The 21268-nt window shown below is 44.7% G+C and overlaps 2 long non-coding RNA genes across 2 annotated transcripts; both read right to left on the reverse strand.

The window, feature by feature from the left end:
* Positions 1-788: 788 nt before the first annotated feature.
* Positions 789-2439, reverse strand: LOC137478936 (uncharacterized). The gene is made up of 2 exons (XR_011001886.1): positions 2065-2439; positions 789-1050 (listed from the first exon to the last, which is right to left on the reverse strand). It is a non-coding gene; the product is annotated as an uncharacterized lncRNA (long non-coding RNA).
* Positions 2440-5677: 3238 nt separating this feature from the next.
* Positions 5678-17541, reverse strand: LOC137478940 (uncharacterized). The gene is made up of 2 exons (XR_011001887.1): positions 17153-17541; positions 5678-7148 (listed from the first exon to the last, which is right to left on the reverse strand). It is a non-coding gene; the product is annotated as an uncharacterized lncRNA (long non-coding RNA).
* Positions 17542-21268: the final 3727 nt, after the last annotated feature.

The following is a 21268-nucleotide window of genomic DNA, read 5'->3' on the forward strand; positions in this document are numbered from 1 at the left end:
CCCTCCAGAGGTTTGCACAAGCACAACTGGCTGAACTTTCCAGTGAGACACAGGCACTCTCATCCCACAGGAATTGCTGCAGCCCTGCTGACATGGAGGCTTATAGGTGCTGTTTCCACAGCAGATTTCCCTCTCTCCTCATTGTGGAGGCTCTCCCTTGGGGCAGCAGCAATGGCTTCAGTCCACCCTGTCATCTGTGGCAAAAAGGCATCGGCCAGACAAGGAGAGGCTCTTATCAAACAGATGGGAGGCAGGACATAGCTGAAGAAAAAACGGGGTGCGCACCTACAGCACATGACAGTAGTACGTGATATGTTCCAGAGATACAGGGAAATGACGGTTATGAAAGAGACAGGAGGGGAAGGGAACGAAAAAAAAAGCCTTTTGGCCCAAGTCCAGGGGGGAAGGTTCATTTCTGTCATCAGTCTTAATGGTTCAGCCTGGGGAGAAATGCAAAAGGCACCAGGTCCTCCCTTCCCAGAGAGGGAGAGCAGGGTCAAACGCAGCACCACCTTTCCTCTCCCTGTGCACGCCACCTGCCTCAGCCTGACCCGAGGCAGGAGCTGTCCTGAGCTGCCATTGGAGCTGGGTTTTCAGACAACAGCAGTGGCCTGGTGATCCCTGCATCATGTAGGGAATCAGAAGTACTTTTGCCCCAGGCCATACAGTAAGCTCAGTAGGAACCAGTTTTCATGCATCAGATATATTACATGGATGCCACATATCCCATTTGGCAACTCCCTCACTGATTGCAAGCTTCTGGACAAAGGGACTCCAAACTCTCTGGATCTGGCACAGCACTCACTGGGCTTGAATTTAGACATACATTCTTGGCCAGCAGCCCTGAGCTCTGGGAAGGAAGCATCCTTTTTCCCCTTCTCCTCCCTCCTTCCCACTCCTGCCCCCAGATGGAAGGCATATTGGATCACTCCTCTTTGTGAGTAAGGGAGTGCTCTTCTTCTGAAATAACACCCTCTGCATAGGCAGCTCGGCTGGTCCTGCTCTTCTCAATCCACCAGGAAAAGAAATCTCTGCTGGAGTACTGTTCTGCTGGAATCAAAAGACATCACAAAATCCATCTGACTTGGTCAGGATTTTCCTTAAGAAGCAAACCAGGAAAAAAAGGAGTTCCTGATAGAGTGCATTGAAACATTTTACAGCATGTTTAAATGCAGCATAACTGCTTTTTTATTCCTATTTCAAAGCTACTTTAATTGTAATCTTGTCTCCTTGTATTGCATTAAGTAAGCTGCAAAACTCAAATTAAAGCTTCCAATTTAAAAAAAAAGCTGAAAGAAAATTGAAGATTTTAAAATTTGCCATATCAAATTCTGAACAGTAAAAATCCTCAATAAAACCAAACCTAAATATCAATTTTCACCCTTTGTATAAATATTAAACATTATTTGAATGCAGTTCTCAGTCTTTGAAATCCCCTGGTGTAGATAAGCCTTTAGTACTAGACAGGATGATAAAACTGATGTACAGTGTAAGAAGCTGCTATTAAATTATTATAACTCCAGTAGGGGGTTCTACAGCAAGTACAACATCTAAGTTTTTTGAAAATATACATATATTCTACAACCAATAAAATAGGCAACTAGGAGAGAAGCTATCTATACATCAGTATTTACAGGTTTAGGAATTATATAAACCTAAGTGACATTTCTCAGCATTCATCCTCCACACAATTTTTCAAAACAGGCAAATTCAGCATCCTGTTAACTGTATTCTCATGTGCATGTATGCAGTCCCATTGGTCTCACAGGTGCAAATTAGGGCAGGATTTGGCCCATGATATCCATAGCCCAATAGAGTGACTGCAAATCCTTAAAGGAGCAGCAGGGGGAAAAAAACAGACAACAGCCCTAAAATAATTAGTGAGATTAGAGACAAAAAAAAAAAATGTTGATGAAAGCAATGCCATATGTTAGCTTGACCCTAAATAAAACCTTAGATACTGGCTAGTAAGTTCTCTGTTGAAATCACTGAACTGAACACTAAAATAAAAGCCAGTTTGGAGGGGGCAGCAGCTTCAAACCTACAGAAAGCAGCTTTACATACCAACTGCAGGCAGCAAGTAAAGATCACTGTGTTTAAGCAGAAATTGCAGGAAGTGTGTGGGTGGCAATAACCATCCTCCACATTAGAGTTTAGTGGAGGACACTGTGACCATTCCTGTGGCTGGTCCAGGAAAATATCCATGCTGTGGCGAGATACACTGCCAAGATGCATCCCTGCTTTCCAAGGGCTCAGCAGCTGGACTTGGGATGAGCCTCTCGGATTTGCCAGGGCCTGAAACAAAATTAGACGAGCCAGAAATGAAAGGTGAGATCTTGGACCAAGTACTATAGATCTTGGATCCCGTACAAAAGTCACAGAGATCAGATGTCACCCAGTGATTAGGGGAAGTTGGGATAATATCAAAGAGAAGGTAGGCCAGCTATGTCAAAAGGAAGAAAACTCCTTCAATTATAGCCCAGATTTACAAGTCAGAAGATGTAGTTTATGCTCTTGACAAAGCTGAAAGCTTCCTGTGACATCTTAAGCAAACTAGTTTGCTCCTCAATCCAAGAGGATAATATTTTACACAGTCCAGAGCTTTCCAGTAACTGAAGTGCACAGACTGCTTGCAGCTCCCAAGGAGAAAAGTGCTCTTACCTTAAAACACACCAACAAAACTCTCCCATCATCCATCTGCTGAGCACAGTGGGAATGTTGTTGGTGGGGTACCACACACAGCCAGCTCCTACTGATGTAAAACATATTTTAGTGTTTGCTACATAGACCCATCATACCACTTCCTATCCCTTATAACCATCTCTATCCCACCACATTCTTCATGAATGGAAACTCTTCCTATCACTATACTAGAAATAGCCAAGTAAACAGGAAAAAAACCCAGGAGATTTGCCATCAGGTGCTATGGGAGGGGAGAAGGCGATGGTGATCAGCAGCTTTGGCAGCCATGTAAATGGTACCAAGCACGTCAATTTAGCCACCTCTCTGTCAAGAAAGTCAGAAACACGGGGATTCATATTTAGAGAAGGCTTTCCAACACACTGTTGGCTCTTATCTCAACCCAGCATTGTACATGCTATTCATCATCACAGGCCACGACAGAAATTATATCAGCATCAACAGCAACCAGAGTAGCAGAATATTCTGCAAGGAAAAAAACCCAACCAAGAAAACCACCAGTGTTTACCATGAATAATGTCAGTTGTTCTACAGTTTCCAACATCCAGTTAGGGTTATTTGGCTCTGAGCTAATGAAAGCACTTTGGGAATATCGGCTGGAAGGAGGGCAGCATCCAGATGTATTTGACAGGAGTAAGAACCTATGTAAGCCCTACGTTTCTTGTCTAAAAGTCACCACCCCAGAATAGCTTGTGATCTAGTTATTTTTATTCAGAGAAGAGCCTGTGCCTTGAGTTTGGATCAGAGTCCAAATTCCACTAGAGTTTCAGGCTGTTGTTAAGGTAGGATGCTCCAATCTGGCCCAATTCGGAAACAGGATGACCAGTAAATTAGGGATCTCATTTAGAGTCAGGCTCAGACATTAGGGGCAGTCCATTTTGACAGGTTTGTGTCACACAATAAATGAGCAGTTGTACATGCAAAGTAGGTTTTTTTTTCCTCAAGAAAGGAGGAATTTAGAAACTGTGTCCCCATTTCCACATTTCAGAAAGGCTGCAGATTGTTTCATGGATGCTGGGAAGACTTCTGAGTCTCACCAGTCCTCAGAGATTACCATTTGATAAAGGAGAGCACATTTCACTAGCTAAAAATCGCAGTACTGAGTACTAACAGGTCTCTCTGTGTTGAAGCACTATCAGCACACACACACACATTTACCATTAGGCCACACACAGTATTATAGCTTGCTCTGTTTTGTCTGTGCATGCACCAAGGATTCTTTGACAGTTTTCTATATTTTGGGATGTGGAAAGCCTGTAGAAACTACAGGATCTCTTAAAAACCACCTGCCCATTTTCTTCCTCCTTCCTCCCATTTATCAGTGATCCCTTGAGTACAGGAGCTTTCTTCATTGCCCCAACGGGATATTCTTGAAGATTTTGTTATAACTCACTGCATTCAGCTTTAACCACAGCAGTAGTAATGTAATAATTAATATCAATTTCTTGGAAATGCTTTGTTAGTAAATCTGGAAAATAATGATCTTTGTTTCCCAGGCTTCCACTGTGTACCCATCCTAGAGCCTTTGCTTACACAGGAGGCTGATATAGTTCCAAATACACCATTTTAGTTGCTCATGTAACAAATAAATACTTCACACATATTTTACACACATGCTTGGCACAAAATTTAGAAGTACACATGAAACAGGAGTAATATAGTCTATTCCAGTAGATGCATCCAGTCCCACACACGTCTTCGGGCCTGTAGGAGGCAATGCACAAACTGTTTGTGTTCCGTGGGAAAGAAATGAGCCACCTTCTCTCCTCTCACTCTTTTCTAAAACTCAGGGTAAAGCACTGTTAGTAAAAGTGCTCTCTCTTAAACATAAAGAATGTCAGCTGACTTAACAAGCACCACCCTTTCCTGCACTCAGAACTATCTGAAAGGCTTCACCTGACAGATAGGAAGACCTTGAACAACCTTTCCTAAGAGCAGAGCAAGGGATAAAGATGCCATCAGCAGAGGATTGGTAGCAAGCATCTGGAATGGCTGTAAAATTTCCAACCAGCTCAGCTGTTTGAAAATAAATGCCATCCACAGCGTTAGGGAACTGAGCTGGTACATCTTCAGACATCCCTTACATAAATCTCTTGTGCACTCAAGAGATTTATGATAAACACTTGCTCTTTCCTTAACCTCCAAAACCTTTTCCACCTGCTGAATAACTCAAGAGTCTTTCCTCTCACCCAGCCTGTTCAATATCTATATAAAGCCTCTGGAGAAGATTCGGTGGCACCATAGACTGACTTGTCAGCAGTACACATATGACACCCATCTCTACATTATCTTCACCTCCCATGCAAATAACACCATTACTCAACTCTTCAAGGGCTTGACTAAGATCAGCAAATGAATGAAGTTGGCAGAAGCTGAATTGTTGCAAGAGCCTGGGCTGACGATGATATAGTAAAGTATTTTACACTTTGACAATGTCCATTGATGGCATTAAGACTAACTGAAGATTTAGTGTTAATCTGAATTCCATCATCCTGAAAACCCCATAACTGTTGATGCAAAAGCCTCAATCCTTCAGCACAATTTCCAGTCAGATAACTGAAAAGATTGGACTTGGCCCTTATGCTTGATTTCTACAACCTAATGGACGTAGAACAACCCATGCAAGAATACTTCTGGCCATTTACTCAGCAGCACAAGACCACCAAACAAGCTTAAGCTCTGCTCTTTGCTCTGCTGACTACTCAGTCTCAGCTTAAATTCAAGGCTTTGCTCTTCTTTTCAAAGCCTTCATGACTTTAGCAAAAATTGATTTAAGGGCATTCACGCCTCTGAAACATGACACCGTCGAAACCTGACAGTTATACTGCTCTGTAACAAAATAAATGCCCACTTGGGAGGGTGTGTGCACGAGGGTCAGAGATTCCCTGCTGCCTATGACACAACCTGCAAGAGACACCTATAAAGCTCAGAAGTGCAAGAACAAGAGAGAAACTCCAGTTTTTCAACCCAGCCTTCCTTTCTCTGTTCCAACAGTACCAAAACCATCAGCATGAACAAGGAGTCCATGACTGAGAGATTGGAGGAAGTCTGACTTCCAGGGGCCTCCACTGGGAGTTCCCTGGTGTCTGATGAAAAGGTGAGCTGGGCTGGTAGCATGTTGAGGCTTCAGCACAGACAGGCTCTTTCATGTACACATCTAACCCTCTCTTTCAAACTCACAGGAACTTCACTTTCAGATCTGTATTCTTTTGTTAACAGGCTCAAACTTTTGGGGAGATGAGAAGGGAAAGCACATGGAATCACGTATACAGACAGACACACATAGCATGTATTCAGATGCTTTGTTTTACCAGGAAAGAGTTATTGGCAAAAGCACCGTATGTAAAAAAATAGGAGAGGAAATGAGAAAGAGGGATGTCAAAGATGTCTTGTGTTCATTCTCATGAGCTCATAAAATGATTGGAGGCAGATAGATAAAGGGATACAGGAACATCTGAGGAGTCATTGCTTTCCAACACACCAGTAACAGCCAGCAACTCAGAACCTGGAGAGAATCCTACAAACATTTCCAAATGACAAATGAGTCACTAATAATAATTAGTTCTGACAGAAATTTATTTCCTCCTATAACAAATCCAAATATTGCTTTTCAATTATATGAGATGCAAAACAAGGCAAAAAGTTGAGATACCAGTGAAATACACCTGGATTCTATGTCCATAACTCACTGCTGCACAAGGAGGGGACGTTGTTTTAAGGTCACACTTCCATGTTACTTTTTCATTTCCTGAGCCCTGTTTAGTTGCAATGCATCTAACTATGTTTAAATTCCCTGACAAGGAAAGTAAAGCGGAGGTGCCCCAACAGGAGAACCAACCCCACATGTATCTATACTCTATTCAGAATAAATGTCCTGACAATGCAGAATTTTGTGATGCATCTAGCATTCCATGAATCCTCCAGCTGGTCTTGCCTGGGAGGAAAAATGTGCATGTATGAGCAGGGATACCATTCAGAGACACTAAAACAGGTTCATAATAAGTCATACTGTTTTCTTCAGCACAAAAATAAACCCATATCAGGCATTTTTTTCTGACAACAACTGGTAGTAACTTTGTGCATTTGAAATGCAAGGCAGACAACTTTTCAAATTATTAAAAGGTGTGTGAAGGTTGAAAAGCTTGGAAGTCTTGCCAAAATTGATAAAACTTCACTGAAATGTTAAACAAAAGTTTCCATTAAATTTTCACTGTAACAACCATTCAACCTGAAATCTGTGTAAATTTCTTCAGACCTTTGGGCTCATCTGACAAGAAGTAAAGTGGTCAAGCAAACCATCAGAACTGAAACTTGGAATCACCAAAGAGGCCCACGCCAAGCCTCTGCTTGGTAGGGTTATATCTTGTCAGGCTCTTCCAGTGCTTGATTCCAGCAGCAACATTTGGGCTGGCACACTGTGCCAGAGAGACAGCATTTTTGTGTTACAACTGAGAAAACAAGCCAAAAATAAAAACAAAAATTATGTCGGTTTAATCATTTGGTAAGGCATCATCTTGGAAATGTCCAAATTTTAGTGCAAACCATCCTCCTCCCCATTCTCTCACAAAACTCTTATCTTCTTTTCTTAAACCGACAATTCAGAAAACAGCCAGAGTGCTGCTTCTTTTTTCCTTGTATCCTCTGCCACGCTTGCACATGTGCTTATCCAGTAACAGGCACCACTAGTGAAATGGGATTATGTTCCAGTGGTTAAGCGCATGAGCACAGCCCTGGGTGGGGCTGCTGGAGGATCAGCTCTTAATAAGGTGTCCAATTTATAATCTAGCAGGGCGAAGAGCAACTGGCTCTCAGAATGAATAGCTCTTCTGTCTCACCATCTCCTGAGGCTGGCTGCTGGGCCGGCCCGCCTCATCCCTTTTTTTTTTTTTCCCCTGTGTTTCTCTGATGCTGTTATTCTTTTCACTAAGTTTTTGCTGGAAATACAAAGAGGAAAGAAGACAACAAGCATTCACCCGTATCTGGTCACCCACTACAAACTGCAGCAGGATGAGCAAATGCTCTGCTAGCGTAACAGGCTATAAACCCTTGCTATTTACTTATTCCAAGAAAGCTTCGTTTCAGCCCAGGATCCTGCCCTCGGGGACCGCCTTTGCGCCCTGCGATGTCTTTAAAAGGGATGCTCCGCGCAGGACGGGACAGCGGGCACGCCCAGGGCCCAGGGCGCGCAGCCGGGCGGGCAGCGGGACGCGGTGCCCGGGCGCTGCTGTCCCCGCCGCGGTCCCTGACGCCTCCCGCCGCCTCCCGCCGCTCGGGGCCCGCGGGGCGGGGGCGGCGCGGGCGCGGCCCCGCCCGCGCGGAGGCGCGCACGGCGCAGCGCCCTCTGGCGGCGCGCGGGGGCGGCGCGGGCAGCACCTGCCGGGAGCGCCTGGCCAGCCCCGGCTGCGGATCCCTGCCCCGCGCCCCGCTTCCAGGGAATATCCCGCACTTACCGACGGGCGGGACACCGCCGCCGCCGCTGCAGAAACACCTCGCGGGAAGGCTTGGCGCACCGCTTCTGCAAAGGCTGCTGGTGGTGCACTCGAGCATCTCTCTCTCTCTCTCTTTTCTCCAAAGTGGTTCTCTGGCCAAAGATTCCACCTGTCCCGGAAGGCTGGTCTCAGAGCCTCCCATACCTCCAGGAGGCACGTTTAGTAGATTTCCTTTCCATGGCGGTGAACTTATCCAGCCTCTTAACAAAGCACACATCTGCAGCGTGCTGCAGTCAGGAAGGGCTGCTCCTCAAGAGTGACTGCTCCTTGCTACCCAACGTCCTCCTCCCTTTCTGTGTCTGTGCTTGCACTGTGTGGTGTAGAATGCCTCTTTACTGTTTGGAGCACTTAAACAAAACACAACAACAACAACCCTTAAATACTTTCTGAAAGTACCACCTGAAATCTTTCCATCATTCTGTGCTTCCCCCCTTGCCAAAGCAAAGTGAAAGGTGATACCACCAGCCACTTGATCAATCTCTGTCAGGGTCGGGGGCATCTGGCTCCCGTAAGATTTTTTTATAGTAGGAGTCTGTTTCTAGGACCCTTGGCTCTTCTGCAGCAGGATGCTGTTTTCCAGATCTGATTTAAGCTGAACTCCAAAAGACCACAGAGAAAGAAGAAGCGGGGAGTGTGCACCCAACTTCCTGGAAAAGACACCCAAGCTGTTCTTGTAGCCTCCTGCAACCACACTCCATCCTCCCCAGCCCCTACAGCTGGTCCCAGCAATTGCCAGCACTGTGCACTCTGAAGGCACGGGAAGTGGCCTGCAGCTGGCCTAGGAAGCCTGCCTGGTTTCAGCAGTGTTTTCAATTATTAGTCTGCTCAGCAGCCACATCATGTTCTGTGAGAAATGCTAAGTGTCACTAGCAGTCTCTTGGTCCGAAATGTTTGGGAGAGCCACTGTTCTGTCCCCAGCCTCACAGGGACTTTGCATCTGGGAGGAATGCCTGGGATGGAGAACACAAAAGGACAAGCTGGACTGGAGCACCCATTATGCCATTGAAAAAAATGAAAATAAGATGTCAACAATTCTATGGGCCTAATTGTTTCTTCTCAAACAGATTGTTAGCGTATGTGAATCAGGGTAGCTCTAATGAGTAAACCAAAGAATGGAAGGGGGGGAGGGGGATAGCCTTGGGGATCAGAAAGGCACAATATGGGTCTTTATCCCCATTGCTTGCTGGCTACTGAGTAACATTAACTTATTGCCACCCCACCCACGCACCCCCCAAGAGATAGTGGCAAGAGAGATGAAGAGAGAGAGGGCAATAAGACTGCCTAAGTTTCTTCAACCACCACCACACAAGGCCACTCGAAGGACTGGGGCTTGACTCCTTCTTTCTGCACCTGTCCTTGGTGCTCAGCTCTACCATCAAACTGAACCACACAAAACTAAACTGATTAAAAAACAGAAACTGCCATTTTTTGAGCCAGATTTCTCCCCTGAACTGGTCTGCCTTACAGCCACATGCACTTTGGACCAGGTGCAAAGATAATACAACTACTTTTTTCAGTATTTGAAGAGTACATCAGACTGCAGCCTGGTGAAACACTGGGAAATCCCACAGTGAGCCACAGTCTAGGAAGCTGTACTTTAATTTCAGCAAAACAAAGATCAGGCAGTGAGTGAATGATGCAAAAGCACCTAGTCAGATTTCTCCACTGGACCTTCAAGTGAAAAGAGGTAAAACATCAAGCACAAAGGGCAGCCTGGCTTCTCCAAACACAAAATCAGGACAAGCCAAATCCTGTCCAATTGCACAACATTAAAGAGTGATTCTGTGCTCTCTTACCTTATGCTAAGGGAACAGCAATGTTCTGACCTGCAGTGATTTATGTGTAGCAAATTCGTCCCATAAACAAGTGAGAGAAACCAAAATCTCATGCCCTAATCCCTGAAAGCAAAACAAAATTCTTTATGGTCAGCAAGCCTGCTGATGAAGGAGGTAATGCTTATCCTTATTTGAATCCAATAAAAACATCCAAACAAGAGAAACAATGCTCCAAGTGCTTTTCTCTGTTACATTTGCAAATAATGTTTAAAAATTAATTAATAATTCCATATTCTTTATAAAAATTAATTTATCTTGATGTTTCCCCAGCTAGACAGGTGTTACTTACTACCTCCAATGAACATAGGAGCAAGCTGAGTAAGACAGACATGGCCCTGGTTTTTTTAAGTAACATCTAATTTTCAGTGCACTTCTATGTACAGGCAGCTTCTGTTCATTTTGACTAGAGCTGCAAGTGATTAATACACGTGTAAGACAGATTCTGGATATCTCAAGGTACAGGGCTAAAATTAAAGCCCATACTCAAAAATGTGATCCTAAATGACTTGCCCTTGGCTGGGCAAGGCAGGGAATCTGTTGCAGGATCAGGAAAATAAGCCAAGTCTTTAGATTCCTTGGGGCTTGTCTCCACAAGAATCGTAGGGAAGCAACACAAAATTGCAGCATGCCAGGAACATTCTCCTCAGGAGGACCCTTTGGTGTTCACTGCTTTCAAAGAGCAAATTTCAACCCCTCCAAAAATTCACCCCTTTCCCCACAAACACAGAGCGACCCACTTCTTGGTGCTTAGCACCGTCACTTGTTGCCACTTTCTAAACTGAGAGGTGCTGAACTGAGAGAAGGATGTGGTGGCTCCAGAGGTAGCAATAAGAAAGCTAAGGGTAAGTTTCACTTTGGTTTCAGCAGAAAGCTTCCCCATGAAGATGTTTTGGTTGGCAATCAGCAACGAAGCAGCTTACCTGTGTTTCAAAGATGGGTGAGCTACCTCCCACTCAGCACACTCAAGGTTGTGTGTACCCATTTTAAGCAGACATATGGAGGATCTGAATAGCTGCCCACATTACCTGGAGGACAATGCCAGCCCAAAGAAGGAGCTGTGTGGTTTCATGCTAGTACTAAGCAACATTTGTCTGTGCAATAAATCCTCTAAATATAATTTAACAATGTCTGCACAGGAGACTGGGGTACAGATGCACATCCTCCCAAGCTGAGGTGCTGCTGGAGAAGTCTATCAACCCAGCCTGTGAATACCATCCCTTCAGGCCTGCTCTGCTCAACTGTGTTGGACTGCTTCTCACAATTTTTCAGGCTGAATGAGGTAGGTTAGAGGGGGCCTAGTATTTCAACATTACAAGCTGCCACCAAATGACAGGAAGTGGTCAACCCACAGCTTACTCCCTGGATCTGAAGCAGCAGGAACCTCTGGCATCAGGGGATAGGTGGAGACAGAAACTTCTGCCACAGCCTACTTGAATGTCTGTGGCATAAGTGCAGGGTAACAGTGTCCAGAAGTTCATCCTCTGGCTTGTCACATGCCAGCTTTCACATGGAAATGAACCTGGTGCTAATGCATTAAGTCCTGGCTAACATTTAAAATGGTGTGGGCATAGTACTGACATTATTTAAATTTTGAAATTGGTATGATTTAGCTTAACTGGCAAAGACCAGTGTAGACTGGGTCTGCCAAAACTGGAGGGGGCAAAGGAAGTGCCACAGTACCCTGTGGTGAGGATGGCAGCCAGCCACAGAGTGACCACCTGGTGGGTGCATGCACCACACAGGCAAGCCTGAGGTCACTTTATGGTCTTGGTGGACTTGAGAAGGAGAAGAACACTTCAGGTTACAGACATACAACTGTTTGGACTGTAGCAGAGCCCTTTGGTGTAGCTCCCCCTCATTCCTCACAAACCCACAGAAAGACTTACACCTGCTGTCCCACGACATCAAGACAACTGTTTGTGTAGCTGAGCTCCAAAGACTTTTTTAAGGACCTTTGGTTTAAAAAAACCCACCATGTATTCTCCCTGAAATGCATGTCTTTTCTTTGAAATGGATCATTTCACAGGAGTGGCTTAAAGGGCAGCTAGACAAACAGCTGTATCAGCACAGCCGCTGAAGCAATAACCTGGGGCAGCAGAGAAGGAGCCGGCCAGAGCAGCCACCTCCCTCAGCTGCAAGCTAAAGCTGGACACCTATCTGTGACCCAGCTCTACCTATACTATCCAAAGTGTCTGTTTTGGTTTGGATTGGTTTTCTGGTGGGTATTTTTTCCTTACATTTCCTAGATAAATTAGATTTACGTAATTGCTCTTTCTGTCAGTTTTCTTGTAATCTGTTTCAAGTCTGTTGTCCCATTCCCATTCTCAGTCAAATCTGAGAGAGTTTCAAACATAGCATGACCCTCTAAATCTGTCAGTGTCTGGGTAGAGGCCCAAACTTGTGTCTTCTGCAAGGGGTAAAGGAGGCAAAACTCAGCTGCTACCCAATGCTGCTCTTTAGTTGACACGTGGCTCTGGCCTGTGGCTTCAGAGGGCAGGGAGGGAGCTGAAGTGGTGAATTTGATGCTCATCATACAAGGCTAGGCTTTGTCACTGTAATTGCTCGTGCACAGCCTGCCTTTATCCAGACTTTGTACCTTATGGCATGTAGACTTCAGTGTATACTTGTGTTTCAAAAGAAAGCATGCTGTCAGAAGTTCCTTCTCTGAGTCATTAAATGTAGTTAGCACTTTTAAATCAACTCAGTGACTTCTGCATCAGGCTATTGTAAGATAAATTGTTTTAACAAAAAATACTACAGATATCCTTAGTGAAAAAAGGTGATATTTACTTCTGTGCTGGGGCTTATGTGTACCATTTGTAAATCTGATGACTGACACTGCATTCATACTGCTAAAATGCAGTTTCTGGAGGAAGCTCAACACAGAGATGAATTTCATCTAACATGAGAGGAAAAGGTAACTTGTCGGCCAGATAGGTTATTCTCTGATCTATAAATCAGAGAGAATAACAATGCATACTGTATTCCTGCCTGTTCTCACATACTCCTGCTTGTCATCGCAAGAGCTCTTTAGTGCCCTGAAATACAACTTGACAATAAAAATTAATTGAAAGTGCACTACAATCATTAACTTTTGGAGCTTCACAGTTTGCCCATCCTTAAATAATGCTGGTTATAAAATCCTGTTTGCACTACAATTCCTTGGCTCTGTGCCATGTAGCATGTAGAGAAATCAGCAATATGTGCAACAGGGACTTTGCTGGCTATAATATGAATGCACATAATAGACCTTCTTCTTTAGCTCAGCAGCAGAACACTGACTCAGATCTAGAGACCAGTTATAGTCCCAGTGGTGTTTACCCCGTGTAATTAGCAGTATCAAGTGTGTTGTCTTTTGGGTAGCCTGATTGTTTCCATATGCAAAAGCACCTTCTGTGAACGAAGGCAGGGCAAGAGGCAGACAGCACTCCACAGCGTTATGGGAAGAACATATGTTTTAAATACCTTATCTCTACAATTAAGAAGAGTTTAGAAATTGGCCATATCAATCTTTGGAAATTGGGCCAGGAGAGAGAGGAAAAGATCTTCTTTCCAAGCAAGAACTTTGCCTGGGTAACTACTCAAACCCCGGTGCCGGAGATGGCGCAGACATCTCCCTACTTGCTGATGGGAGAGCAGCATGAATCAGTAGCTCATGCATTGCTCCGGGAGGGAGAAGGCTGTTGATGCTGTGTTGGGGCCCGGAGGAAGACAGGGCTGGCATTCGAGGTGGGGCGTGCCTGGGAATGCTGCACAACATTCATCTTAGGGGCAGGTACTTGCTGAAATTCCAGTTACTGAGAGAGATGGCTGAGGCAGAGTGAGGCCTTGCCTTTGCTTTGCAAGGCATTTTTTTTTTACCTCAAGCTAGTGTTTCTGACCTGTCCCAAGGTAAAAAAGCAACTTCAGCCTCACTGCAAGGCAAACCAGGCAAGGTCAAGTGGGGGCTGCTGCTGGACTTGCCTACAACAGCAGCAGTTACAGCAGGGTTGAAAAAAGAAAAAAAAACAATGAAAAAATCCTTGAGCACAGGAAAGACCGGCTCTAAGGTCTGTTTTGAAAAAAAAGAGTATGAAAAAGGGGTTGTTTGGGCTTATTTGTTATCCCTGTCCCTTCCGCCCCCAACATTGCCACATCTGTCAGGCTCTCTCACCCCAACCCTCAGGCCTTTGCCCCGTGGCTGGCAGCATGGCTTGAAGCTGCAGGGAAGCGGGGAGGGACAAGGAGAGCCATTTCTATTGCAGCCTGGCTCCTCCTGCTCCGCACTGTCCTCAGGATTCTCCACACGCTTCTTGTTACAGCAGGGCCCCTCTGCACCTCACCCTTAATGACGGTGTGCCTCGAGGCATGCCTTGCTCATTGGGAAAGGCTCTCCCAAGATATTCCCTCGCACACCTATTTTTATGGCTGCAGTAGATGCCTGAATAAAAGCCACCTTAAGTAACTGTCTTACACTGCGTGCTCCTGTGTGCCATCCCAACATCCCAGGACAGCCTCCCCTCCACGCTCTTCTGTGCCTTCCAAAGCCTCCTATGCATGTGCCCGCTTTACCACTTTGCTAACAGGATTTCAGTATCCATTGTGTAGCAAACCACTCCATCTATATATAACCTGGACTCACCCAGGAGAGTGCGTGGCCAGCATATTACACCTACTTGGTTGTCATTTTTGCTGCTGCAGATGTGGTAAAGATTTAACCTCAAAACTTGCCTTGCAGTACAGAAAATACATCCTTGCAGAGCACCTTTAAATTTGAGCAAGTGCAGCTAAGGCTTACTGGCTGTACCAACTTGCATCACCTAATTTCACCTGCCCTTCTCTGCTACCTCTAGGAACTATCAAAAAAGCTCCCAAGCAAGCTTTTTAATTGCTAAATCTTCACTATAAAATACTAAAAAGCAATATGATATGCAACAAATCCAGAGAAAACATTCTTCTCTACATGTCTTCTTGAAAATATCTTGTAGTTTGTGATTTGGATAGAATTCTTGAAGCCTAGTAAGAATAAAAATCTTTTATTGAAAAAGGCATACACTGCTTATGGTCAATCATTCATTAAACAGCCTAGCAGTTTGTTTCAATCATGTCTTCTGACTTTAGGAATGAGGATGCTACTATTTTAATAATAAGCTATCAAACTGTTTTGCAAATAGTCACTGCATTTTAATTTCTTGAAAAGCTCTGAAAAGGTGAAAAATGCATTTGCAGCACAGCTACTGCTGCTTATTCAGAAGTGTATATTATTTCAACCTCAAGATTTGTTTATCTCAGTGAAAAATACTGCATTAAAAATTAGTTTAGTAGTTTTTTATATCTATCACTGTTGCCATTCTGCATTTATTATTTTCTCAGTGGTTCCTGACAGGTTTTTTTTCCTATTTTTTCTTTTATCATTTCCAATTAAACGTCTTGCACTGACAAAAGGACTTCACAGCATGCAGTCACTGTCATTTGTGGTCACGACAGATGCAGGGAAGCCCAGTGTAATCACTCAAACTAAAAAACATTTTCAGGCAGTGAAATAATCTGTGTGCAATCCTGTGTCCTTACAAACCTCCCTGCAGGTGTGTAACTCTTCCCTAGTGCAGAGGAAAGTTTAAAGATGTTTGAGGTACTGCTACCAGCTTAGTACTCACAGTACTCAGGACAGTGCATGCTATTTTAAAGCTTATGTAAATAATAAATATGTTTTGTGGCCCTTTTGTGTGTAAAATGTTAGGTTAATTGAGAAGTTAGATCAAATTTAGTAGGTAAAAACACAAATGTACTTCATACTGAGTACCTAGACAGGTCTGAGACCTGTACCTCTATGCACATTTACATAGAGAGAAAGAGAGAATATCTGGAAAAACCACCATTTCCGCTGTGATGGAAATAATATACTGTTTATGTGTCATGTTATTTTGAGTCATTATTAATCTATTACTCAGCCAGGTTTGTAAATGTGGTACAGCACTAAACATTTAGGGTGACACTGAAGATTCCAGCTCTGAACTCCACAGATGTAAGCATATGTGTAACATGTGCTGAAGTGCTTACAGGAATGGAGCAGAAATATGTATCAAGCCCAAACTTGAAAACAGGTGGGTTTAAGTTATACAAGGACAAAGAACAGTGAACTAATTTTAAGCAGATGCTTCTAGCGTTCTGAAATTAAATGGTTCTTTTTAGTCCCATCTCCACCACCCAAAAAAAGGAGTTGAGAGAGAAACACATGAAGTCTAAGTCATAATTTTAAAACTGAGGCTCCTTTTCACCATGGAGGAGGTGGGAAATCACTTTTTTTTCCCTTTTTATTCCCCAAGGACTGCCTGTCCTGCATCAGCCCAGGTCCCCGGGCCAGCAGATGTCTAAAACTATGGGACAGGAGCACTTCCTTGGCACAAACTAGGGCACTCCTGCAAGCTGGGCTCCACAGCAATGAGCTGGTCATAGCTGGTATTTTGCAATAACAGAAGAGAAAAAATAAACATTAAAAAAAAAAAGGAAAAGAAAAAGAAAAAGAAAAAGAAAAAGAAAAAGAAAAAGAAAAAGAAAAAGAAAAAAAGAAAAGAAAAAGAAAAAGAAGCTTCGATTAGCACGTGTCGTGGGCACCGCGGTGGGCCGGTGCGTGTCCCAGCAGCTGGGCTCCCCTGTGCCCCCGGGAGTGTTCCCGCCGCCGTGCCCTCAGGCCCGGCACATCTGCGTCCTCGGGGAGCTGCCCCTTCCAGGCCTCGGTGTGTAGGGAGCTCCCAAGCCCAGCACCTGCTCAGGGAGCCGGCGGTAGCGGGGCCACCCTCCTCTCTCCTTGCCTCGGGCACGGCTCTGTTCCCTGAAGGGAGCCAGGAAAGGCGGAGCCGGGCTGGCAGCCCCCATCCTGGACCTCGTGAGCCGCAGCCCTATTCCAAACGCTGGCACCCTCAGGGTGGCACCTGCCCCCGGCTTGTCCACACCCCCTTCCCAAACAGCAGGGCCCTCCCACGGCCTGGAGAGGCCTCGGCTGCCCGGAGCACAAGGCCGGGCATAAGCGGGCTGGGGGAGGTGTGTGCAATGTCTGCCCCGGCGTGGGGCGAAATCCTTCTCAGCTGCCCGCAGGGAAAGGGAGTGTCCCTCCTGGGAGAACTGACGGAGCGCCCTCCTCTTACTCACCTGCCTGCCCGCCACCTGGGGAGGCGGGGGGAGGTGTTGCAATTATCCGGGGAAAGGGACGAGCGTCAGGAGCCTGAGTGGGACAGGAATGGCGGGGTTACATAAAGGAGGTGGGCGAGAAGGGGAGCGGGCAGACAGGTGTGCGCGTCCAGGCCGATCCGGGGGCGAGGGGATGGCGGAAGGGGTGCTGGCAGAGGAAGCTCAACACTCGTCCAAGAGTGGCTGGGAAAGCAGAGGGAAGGGGCACAGCCTCACGCTGCAGCTGGTGAGGGTGCAGGCATCGATGCGGGTCGAAAGGGCTGGAGAAAGGGCAGGAGCAGCACCGCTGCACAGACACAGACAGGGCGGCGAGAGGGAATTCCCTCCTCTCCCCGGGGGCCGCAGTCCCCCCTCCCTGCTGTTCCCCGCCTCCCGCAGTTCCCCGCCTGCTGCTGGGGAAACCTGCGCTGCTGCTGCCTGCTAGGAGACAGCTCGGGGCTGCGGGTGTGCGAGGCTTGCTAAATGGAGGCTCTGCTGCCCTGCTGGTTGCTGCTGTGCTCGGGGAGGGAGGAGGAGAGGGAGGAGGAGGAGGAGGAGGAGGGAGGGATGTGAAAGTGGGTCAGGAATGTAACTAGACTCTGCCCCCCTTGTTGCAGGCGCAGGCGGCGCTGCCTTAGCGATGGAAAGCAGGCAGTTCAGTGTTGATGTTCCCCAGTCCTGGCGGCTGACGGTTACTAGGGGATCCTGAAGGATGTGTTTCCCTGTGACCCTTTGAGAAGAAAAACTCAGTTGCCGCAGTAACCAAGTTTGGCTTGGATGCAATGATGCAGTAAATAGCATAGGTGAGCCTTGCTAAATGGAGGAGGAGGAAGCTGGAACCGTACAGGCTGGACAGCTCTTGCAGTCGGGTCAAGAAATGTTTAAAAAATACCCCAAGAAACTGTACACGACTTTTACATTTTCTCATGCAATAAAACTCTCAGAATTTATCACCTATTTGTTGTAAACTACTAAGAAAACAGAGATAGAAGTAAACTGCCTTAGTGATATAGCATGAGGTACAGACCTCACCCACAACTGCAGTGGCCCTGAGCAGCCCTTTTCAATGTAAAAAAATTTTGTTTGATGGTCTGAATTTTTGAAAGTTAAGGGGTATGAAAGAAGGTGAAGGCTGGCTCAACACCTTAAGTTTTCATCCATCTTCTTCTCAGCATTCTTACTTTAGACTAACAATTTTCAATATTGTTACTTAGATTAAAAGGGAACCCATCAACCCTCCTTCTAAAGGAAATCTACAAACTACTTTCAAAGTGGAAAGCAAACTAAAATAACAAAACTAAAATAACTTGAAGGCCCGTTATGCCTAATTTCTCCCTATTCCCTCCAGTTGTTATCATCTGATTTCTATCTTCCTGTAATAAACACTTTCATTCACAAGAGTGGGAAATAATTTCTCAGAGTTGGAATTAAGAACTGAAAGGAATCACAGAATACATATACTGTGATATATCCATTTCGTCTTCAGTTTTCTTCCAGAGTTGTGTCTTTTCTAAAACACTGGTATTCCGAAGAAATAATGGGTTGCTGTACCATGACTCATTCTGCTCCCAGCCTGAGGACCCACAGAGGAGAACCGAGCTGTCAAGCTTACAGATGCATCAGGAGTGAGGGGACACACAGACTGTCAGTGCAGGCCACACAGCAGATAGGGGTGCATCCAGTCGATGGATGAGGGTATTTGTGTACATTTCATTAAGGGAACAAAAGTCACTGGAGCAAACTGTGCAGCTATTCCTTTTACTCCTTTGAATATTTGTCAAGGTAGTATTGCTGTGCATAAACATCCCTTTAGCTTATTCCACCTCTGAAAGCTACTCAGTGTTTAAAAGCAGACATGCCCTTTAATTCAAGGACATTCAAGGATGCATAATGAATGTTACTCTTTCTCCTTTTTCCATGAGATAATTTTTCAAGTTGATTTCCCCTATAATTTTCCACTAAAAGATGAGTTTAATAAAAAAAATACATGGATATAAGCAAATTGTGGTGAAAATATAACAAATATATTGTACCATTATTCCTGTTTTATTAAATTAAAAAAAAAATAGAAACTAATAATGGTTTAAGTGCTGTGGACCACAAAGTTTTTCTTTAACAGAACTCAGTGAAGGACCTGGGTGATACCTTATAGATGAATGTAGCCTATTGACTCCAGTAAAGGAAAATATTTGGACAGTCTTCATCCACAGTTTTAAGATCTATTATGGCTTAGGTATGTCATGCTTTTTTTTTTTTTTTTTTTTTTTTTTTTTTTTTTTTTTTTTTTTGGTGGAACAATGTTACTTGGCTTTGTCAACTTTCCTGGCAATGCAGAGCAGTCAGTGAGTGGACAGTATTTCTTGCCATCTGCTTGCCAGGGCCTCTGCCATTCTGCCATTGAGCTGTCTTGCAGACTGGGGCAAGGGTATCCCACAAATCTCTATCAATGCCAGTGAAAATGCCAGGTTAGAAACTGTCTCTTTGGGGACTCCCACAGAAAGTTGTGATGGTCCCACTTATTGCCAGCATATTGCCTCCCTGTGTGTTGAGTCAACCCAGTGAGCTGGGCAAATTAAACATTGCAGAATAAGCATCTTTGCTACCAACCATTCCTTCCCTTACTGGCAGGGAGGATCTGGTTTTGTTGTAAGTCTGGGGCCCTGTTTATGCCCCTCTGGCCAAGCAAAGGGCACGCTAAGCCTTATGGAAATGCGAAAATCCTCCTGTGCTCTGTGCAGGAGCATGGTGTTTCCTATCTATTCCCCCCGCCCCTTTCTGTAGGGATGATGTGAGGAAGGAGGTGTGGTCAGAAAGTTGATGCTTTCTAGTTTTTCTTGGCTCTGGCAAAGGCCTTCCTATTCAAGGGTAAATGACAGGGACCTTGACGCCACTCTAAATCTGCAGGGATGTCTTAGAGTTCCCAAGAAGGACCAGATAATGTGACAAAGCATGAAGCAAAGCTTAGGTATAACAGAGAATTTGACATTTAACCATGGCTGCTTTAAACAATATCTCAGTCTAGACCTCTATTGCCAACATCTGGGCATGGGTTTAGTCTGCAGTGAGAGACTGGTGGTTAATGCACAAGAGTGGAAAAAGAAGCATGGGAAAGTTCCAGGTTTGATAGCTAAATACATCTGCCAAAGTATTTTTTCTTTGTTTTTGCTTTAACTTGTACACTGGAAAATCAGGAGGGGCAAACCCCCCACTATTTAAATAGGGCTTTTTCTAGCTGTGTTCATCTGAGTCCCATGGTTATTAGACAGAAAAAAAGATGTATTAATTTTTACCAAATCATGTTATAGCAAGCTAGTGTGCATGGTTTAGTGAAATACTTATTTTCTGAGTAATTTTAGCATGTCCTGGCTTTTAAAAGCATCATTTCCAAAATAGATAGTAATAATATTTTAAAATATATTAGCTCATTTTGCTTCTGCCTAGCAGAGGTGCCATTTTGCATCTTACTGAAGTGCCTATGTGCTTCAAGGGGAGGATAGATAGGACCTTATTAAGATAGACTCAAAGACTTGGCCACGTGTTATTTTTGAGCTTTAGTTCCTTGGTTAGTATCTTGCTCTTACCAGGCTGAATTGCAGAAAATTCTGCAACAGGATGAAACAATAGCAGCAAAGGTAGGATGCCATACCAAGCTGAATAAGGACCTCAAAGCCCATTACCATTTTAATGATGACATTGTTAAGCAAAGTAGCTTCAAGATTAAATCGTTTACTTAATTAAGAAAAACTAGCTACTTATAGAGTGTTTTACCTTTAGCAACCAAAATACAGCAGTGTTTTCTTTTGGAACTCAGCTCATGTAGTTTCAAAGATGTTTGCAGCTGAAGACTGTCAGTCACTCACTGCACTTACGAAACAGGTTTAAAAGCAGACACGGGTAACAGGATGTGACATGGGCGCTCCTCAGCACAGCATCTGACGCATCCCTGTACTTTTCTAATAACTTTGAAAGAGGCTGCTTAAGTCTGGAATGCAACAGGTCTCCCTAAAGTTTGAATCCAACAAGAAAGCCTTAAGAAAGGTGTATCCCCACATGTATCTTATTGGGAATTATTTCAGTGAACTTTTGCTTATCAGTATT

This window comes from Anomalospiza imberbis, chromosome 1 (genome assembly GCF_031753505.1).
Source record: "Anomalospiza imberbis isolate Cuckoo-Finch-1a 21T00152 chromosome 1, ASM3175350v1, whole genome shotgun sequence".
Lineage (NCBI taxonomy): Eukaryota > Metazoa > Chordata > Aves > Passeriformes > Viduidae > Anomalospiza > Anomalospiza imberbis.